Below are 7,876 nucleotides of genomic sequence, written 5' to 3' on the forward strand. Positions count from 1 at the left end.
AGTATTTGACCATATACCGCTAAGAAGAATACATGAAGGAACTTGTACTAAGACTTTTATAATGAATTGCTTCTTTTCAATTGTTTAAACACCAATTGAGGACGTTCAAATGTAGGTTAGTACTTTTACATGCAAGTACCTTTTATATGGCACATTGGCAGCACTTATTTAGAACGATAACAATTTTCGGAACAGGGATGTTGAAATATTTGTCATTTACTTTTTTTATTATTAAATTTTTATAATAATTTTAATAAAAATGATTTTTCAATTAACTTCTTTGTGCTTTATTACTATTTAAATAACGAAAAAACTGTCATCACTGTCAATAACTAAATTTTTGTGTTGATATTTTGAAGTGGCTTTAATTAAAAACAACCATGTGATATTTGAGCGGGCTTTGTGCTTGTATAACATTTTTCATAATTGATTGGTACTAGAAAAGTGTGTGCACACTTATCAAAAGCTGCATTCATTTGAATGCTTATTCTGTGTTGAAAACTTTTTGTGTTTCATTCAATTAATTCATTCTTTCTTCGAAGAGTTCAAGAGTGCATTCTTTTCTTCCCACCACTGAATGAAGAATGGGTTGACTTTTAACCCAAATTCCTTAACAAGGAATGAAAGAATGAAGAAAGAGCATTCTTAAATCAATGATTTAAAATTTGAAATGATTGCACACTTTTACAGCTCTGCTCCTAATACGGCTTCAGTACTGGTGTAAGTGTGTAAACTATATTTGAAAAAATTAACGAAACACAAGGAAAATACAATCTAGTTCACTAAAAACAAACGAGCCAGTTTGTATTTCAATAGGTTTTTTTGATATTCGGCCTTTTTTTCTTTATTTTTTCCTGACATATGAAAATTTTGTTTTTAGTTTGAAAATTTGGTGCATAAAAACACAATTAAAATCAACTTTCTTGTGAGAAAAGTGAACCATTAGAGACCGAAATAATTTTCGCAAGTTATTTGCATTGTTTTTATTGTTAAAAGTGTTAATGTAAAAATAAAATGTAAGATATAAACAAAAACATGTCAAATTCACTAATTTTGGGGGAATAGTGGTCTCGATTTTTCATGATAGAAATTGTTTTTGTGTTTTGAAGTTCCGATAAAGTTTCGTCAGTTTTTTTAGCTTGGAATCCAAGCAAAAATAAAGTAGTGTCATATATGCTTCACAGTGAATAACTCAATTCGTGCATGCAATTTCTTTTGTGATTGCGGAAAAGATATGTTATAACATGTTTCAATTACTGTTATGTTGTCTTTTAATGCACGTTTATTGGAAAGTCAAGAAAAAATAGTCCCTCAGCATCAGGTGGGGTAATTGTTTTTGTATGTAAATGAACATTGCGAAAAATGTGACTATCGCTGCTTTGATGAAGGTGGTCGTTTCCCTATGGTAATAGTCTAGTTGAGGGGTCGACTGCTAATACGCATCAAAAAATAACGAGACAGGTGTCAAAAGACGCGTATTAATCTCGAGAACAATAATCCGAAGGCGGAAAATAAAAATTTAACCTCTGTCCGGAGATATTTGCAGTTGAGTTGGCGATTTTCATGTGGTTGTTGTTATGTTTGTACCCACAAAAAAAATTGTGCATCACCGTGGCGGTAGCCACGGTTATACCACACACCCGGACTTGGCATGGCGTAGCCCAGGGTGTTTTGCGCAAAAATACTATGGATTCCACCCCCCGTTACAAAGGTACCCGCGGGTTATTTTTCGGTTTTTCGTTAATATCTTTTGAACGAGTTAAACTTTTTATTTTCTGCCTTCGGATTATTGTTCTCGAGATTAATACGCGTCTTTTGACACCTCTCTCGTTATTTTTTGATGCGTATTAGCAGTCGACCCCTCAACTAGACTATTATCCAAACAAATACTGCTCTTCCGCCTACTTGTTTATTTGGAGGATTTCGTTCTGACTCTCCACCTCCGGCTGAGATACGCGAAGTACACCCCCAGTGGGTTAGGGGCTAAGAATATACCCGCGGCAGGTATGCTTGTCGAAAGAGGCGATTAAAATACCAAATTGATTCAAGGGGTTGCCAGCGCAAAATATATAGCTTATCCAAGCTGTTGTTGTTGGTCGCTATTTTGGTCCTCCAGGTATTCCGCCCGCATCTACTGGACCAGGTGGGGCAATGACACCACATCCAGTTATGCCAAGGTATATACCACAACAGCAACCGGGCTGTGCAATGCCACGACAGCAGCAGCAACAACCTATCTGCCAATGCCAAACAGTTGGGCTATCCACCACAACTTGGTCCACCTGGTTGTCCTCCATAACCTCAACAGCCAGGTTATCCTCTACAACAACCAGGTGATCCAGGTGGTTACATGGGTGAAATGATGCCACCAACAAAACCTGGACAGGCGCCAATGCCCAGTCAGCCCCCCATGCCGGGTGAACCCCCAATACCCGCATGTCCTGGTTATAATGTATACTAATACAACTAATATATTTCAGATATTGCTGATGATTATTTTTGTATTATTTTCTTTAGCAACCACCTGCACCTGGTACTGGTATATATCAACAGGCGCAACAGTATGATCAAGCCCAACGCCGTTTAGATCCCGATCAGATGCCAAATCCGATAAGCGATATCATTGAAAATCAGCGCTGGTGGTGCTTTTATTACTAATCAACAAGGTTTATTGCCACCATTGGTGACCACAAAATATGTGGTACAAGATCAGGGTAACTCCTCGCCACGTTACGTTAGGTATTGATTTCGAAATAAATTTTTTGTTTGACAATTACATTGATCTTTCTCATTCGCAGGCCTTTTTGCATTGCATACCTGCAACAGCTGATTTATTAAAAACAACAGCTTTGTCCTTTACACTTACCATCTCACCAATGGCACGCACGGTTGAGAGTGAATATGAGCCACCCATTGTACATTTTGGTGAATTGGGTCCAATTAGATGAAATCGTTGGCAAGGCTAAAATGCAATTTGTAGATGCTGGTCGTCGTTTCCAATGTCTAATGTGTAAAGTAACAACAGATGGTAAAAAAAAAAAAATCTTTCACTTTTACTTGTGTTCATTGATTCATATTTTTTCTCAACAGTGCCAGCTGAATATTTCCAACATTTGGACCACACCGGACAGCGTGTCGATAAACATGAACGTCCTGAACTTGTATTGGGTACATGAGTTTTTGTGTAAAAAGTGTTTGGGTACCTATAGCTCTCAAGGTAAACCTCAACTCATATCCACCATCAATGCCTCGCATTCAATTGTGGACACTGTACGCACTACATTGGATTCACGCAGTATGGACAAGCATATTGTTGATTCCAGTGGTAGGGCCACAATTTAAAATGATGGGGCAACCATTATGAAAATACTGGATATTGTGCATCCAGCCGTAAAACTCTAGTCGACATCGCCAAATCTCAAAATGGTGAGGTACGTTTTTTGTTATATTAGAATGGGTAGAATAAAAATGTTTCTCATATCAGGTCTGCGATGGCACCACTTCAGTAGTACTTTAAGCAGGTGAAATCTTAAAACAAGTTAAGCCATATGTTGAGGAAGGCGTGCATCCACGTATCATCATAAAAGCTATACGCAAAGCATTACAATTATGCATGACCAAAATATGACATGACTGAACATGTCGAAGCGCCAATCAAAGGAACAACAACGTGCTTTATTGTAAAAATGCGCTGCCACAGCAATGTCCTCCAAACTTATTCATCAACAAAAATATTTCTTTTCTAAAATGGTTGTGGACGTGTTGCTTTTCTTTGGTGGATCCAACGTCATACAAAAAATATAAAATCGCAATTTTAAATATAGGTTTGGAATTCAAGGCTGAGCGTGATAATTCTGAAGTACGTATTGATAATGTTCAAGAGTATCAGAAAATTGTTGATGCTGAATGGCGTATTCTGTACAATAAACTAGCTAAGTACGACGCCAATATTGTGTTATGTAAACTAACAATTGGTGATGTTGGTACACAGTATTTTGCAGATCGTGATATGAACATGTACATTGATTTTACGTGGCAGTGCCGAACAATTTTTGGAAGAAACTGAGCTTCGTTACATGATGCTATAATGATTGTGCGGGGTAAAATTAAACATGATTCTGTTGTTGCTGGTAAGTCAAAATACAACTTGAAATAAATGTCTAATCTTAAATTGTTAAGTAATATTATGAAAAGATGTGCCCAACTATGGAAAAAAAAAACTATAAAATTTGTGTCAGCGAAATGATAATTATTGCTTTGGGTTGTTAGTTTTGAGGCATCGTCTTCGAGTTCCTTCTGATGTTGTTGTTGTAGCAGTGCTTCGCCCCATCCAATAGGTTTGACCAATCACAAATTGTCATCAATGTCCTCTAACGGGAGTCCGAGGAAACTTGCTGTTTCAACAGTGGTGGACCATAAAGAGAGGGGTGTTAGAGGAGTTGGTTCCACATTACAATTGAAGAGATGGTTGGTGTCATGTGGGACATATTGCAAGCAGGGATATTTTGTATGTCGGGGTTGATTCTGGATAGGTAAGAGTTGAACACGTTACAGTATCCAGATCGAAGTTGGGCTAGAGTGACTCGCGTTTCCCTAGGGAGCGTGCGTTCCTGTTCTGCAAGTTTAGGGTATTGTTGTTTGAGTACTGAATTCACCGGGCAATTCCTGACATAGAGGTCCGACACCTGTTTATGGAGTTCACCAAGGACCTGCTTGTGTTTTCTTGCTTCATAGGGCTGAGTTCTCAGGTGCCGTATTTCCTCATAGTGCTTACGGAGGTGACTCCTTAAGACCCTGGGCGATGTTGGCTCATCAATCTGATGTCTGGTATTCAACAGAAACTGTTCGGTTAGCATTTCATTTCTTTCACTTATTGGGAGTATTCTCGCCTCATTATGTAGATGGTGTTCTGGGAACATAAGGAGACAAACCGTGGCGGTTCTGAGGGCAGTATTTTGGCAGGCCTGTAGCTTCTTCCAGTGGGTAATCTTAAGGCTTGGCGACCATATGGTGTAGGAAACAATAGTGACTCCTTCTGCTGGTGAAGATAGCTATTGATATTTATAAGTTAAACAGAGGTAGGGATAGGACACCGGTTTGAATGTGAGTTTTTTTTGAAGTTATTGCAAAAAAAGTGTTGAGGATTTTTAATATCTTACGAGGTACCTTCGTACATGTTTCTGAGAATGAAGAATGAGACCTATTCAAACTCAATTTTCACCAGGACAAGGCCGCTGAGACTTTGCTATACTTTAACATACAATACTTTACCCCTTTTTAGAAGAACTATAATTTTGATTTTATTAAATTTTAAAAATGTTTCTTCCTCTACAGTTCAACATATCTTTTAGCAACACAGGTTGGCGATATGTTTGCGCAGGCCCGTGCGTTCGCTACTTTATAATGAATGTCAATTCCCATCAATGGATATTGTGGCGCGCGATTGACCAACAAGACGATGCCACGACACCTTTGAGTATTCTTGATCTGAAAATTAATATGCAACGAATTTGTACAACAAACGAACAAACAACACTGAAATAATCTTGGTTAAAAAGTATCTAAGAATCTAATACTTCTAAGCTTTTTCCTACGTTCATATTCTAAGCTTTTCATGCTCTAATCAAAAAAAATATTCAACAATCGCATAAAGTTTGCAGAGATTTTTAAAGCAATTCAATTGCAACAAATTTGTCAATAATTTTTAACCAAACTTTATAAACTAGATGTAAAACAAAAAAATATTTTGAATATAAATATTTGCTGATGAATTTAACTGACAGTACCAATACCATCAACTAAATGGTGCTTATAAATATTGTAATCACATAATTTGAAACAAAATATTACTATGAGTACCTACGTTTATTATTGCAAAATTACGAAAAAAAAGAAAATGGCATAAAGTACCCTCAATGTAAAATGATTCCACTGAATGTATATATCGCATTCTAAACTAAAAAATGTCAAAACTTAAAAAAATTTAAATCGGTATTTAAGTGTAAATCGATCCATGAAAGCATCGTAAAATAACATATGTTTTTGTGGTAGTTAACGTTATCGTTTAGCCTGGTTTTGTTAAGAATTTTGTTATTTTTGTGGTATAAAACAACATTCAACACAAAGCTTCTCTGATTATGAGTTGCAATACTTTTGGTTTAGGTTGCGATATGTTAAATTACATATTTTGTACACAGTTCTAAAATGTAAAGGAAAAAAATTTATATTTGTCTATTAATGAAATTATTTAGAAGATATTATTATATTAATGATATAGAGAAGCGCCAACACGAATGCAAGTGGTTTTAAACCTCTGGTAGGCAATTCCACTTTAACTGTCAGAAAAATTTTAAATTGTTCATTTTATGTAAAAAAATTTTGAAAGTTGCAACTGAAGTTCTGAAAGCTCGGGAATTGAAGTTCAAAAAATTACAATTGAAGTCAGAATTTTCAATAGAAGTTCAGTAAATTATAACTGAAGGTCAGGAATTTCAACTGCAGTTCAGCAAATTACAACTGAAGTTCAGAAAATTACAATTTAAGTTCAATTATAATTTTCTGAACTACAAACAGAAATTCTGAACTTCAATTTTAATTTTCTGAACTACAAATAGATATTCTGAGCTTGAATTAAAATTTTCTGAACTTTAATTGAAATTTTTTAACTTCAATTGTAACTCTCGAACCTCAATTGCAGCTTTCTGAACTAAAATAAAAAAGGTATAGTATTAAAATTGGCGAATTACAAGTCAACTTACTCAAATTGTGAATTGCCTACTCGCGATTTGATGGTTTACTGCAACCAATAGTTCTGTTAGTTCTTCTCTTTTGTAATTAATTTATTTAAGTTTCCCTTTACTTTGTATGCATACAATCGCATACAATAAAATTTGTATTTATGGGTCACCAACAAGACTGAAAAATTATTCCTTCCTTAAGACTTATAGTTAATAATTTACATCTATTATAAATAATGTAATATATTATAAAAATGTTGAATAAAAGAAATGTTAATGGATTTGAATTAAAGAAATGTTTTATTTATATAGCAGTATAATCCAAGTACACGGCGGCCACCGTGGTGTGATGGTAGCGTGCTCCGCCTACCACACCGTACGCCCTGGGTTCGCACCCCGGGCAAAGCAACATCAAAATTTTAGAAATAAGGTTTTTCAATTAGAAGAAAATTTTTCTAAGCGGGGTCGCCCCTCGGCAGTGTTTGGCAAGCGCTCGGGGTGTATTTCTGCCATGAAAAGCTCTCAGTGAAAACCCATCTGCCTTGCAGATGCCGTTCGGAGTCGGCATAAAACATGTAGGTCCCGTCCGGCCAATTTGTAGGGAAAATCAAGAGGAGCACGACGCAAATTGGAAGAGAAGCTCGGCCTTAGATCTCTTCGGAGGTTATCGCGCCTTACATTTATTATTTTTTTTTTCGCGATCCATAATTATTGTTGTTATTGTGCCTATAATTGTTATTGTTGCTCCTGCTAAAATTGTTGTTGTACCTCGAAAAGTTATTCCTATTATACTGATTTGACCTCAGAGGAAATCTAAAACTATTATTTTGCCTGCTTTACTGCGATCTAAACGCTAACACTTGCCTTTCACTAGCTTGGTTATTCTGTTCTACGATCATTTTCGCAACTAGATCCTTAGAGTCAGTAAATGTAGTTGACGCTAAAATTAATTTTACTAGGTCTGAGAGAGTGTTAACCGACAAACGTTGACGGTTTGTTCGACCATAGTGTACCTATACAAGTGTTTCAACTAAGCGATAAACATCAAAACTACAAACAGCCTCGCTCACCTGATGCAAATCTCAGGTCTAGAGTTGCATTTTTGGTAAGTAAGAGTACATCAAGCTGAGTTGTATTTG

This window comes from Eurosta solidaginis, chromosome 2 (assembly GCF_040869045.1).
Source record: "Eurosta solidaginis isolate ZX-2024a chromosome 2, ASM4086904v1, whole genome shotgun sequence".
NCBI classification, from domain to species: Eukaryota; Metazoa; Arthropoda; class Insecta; order Diptera; family Tephritidae; genus Eurosta; species Eurosta solidaginis.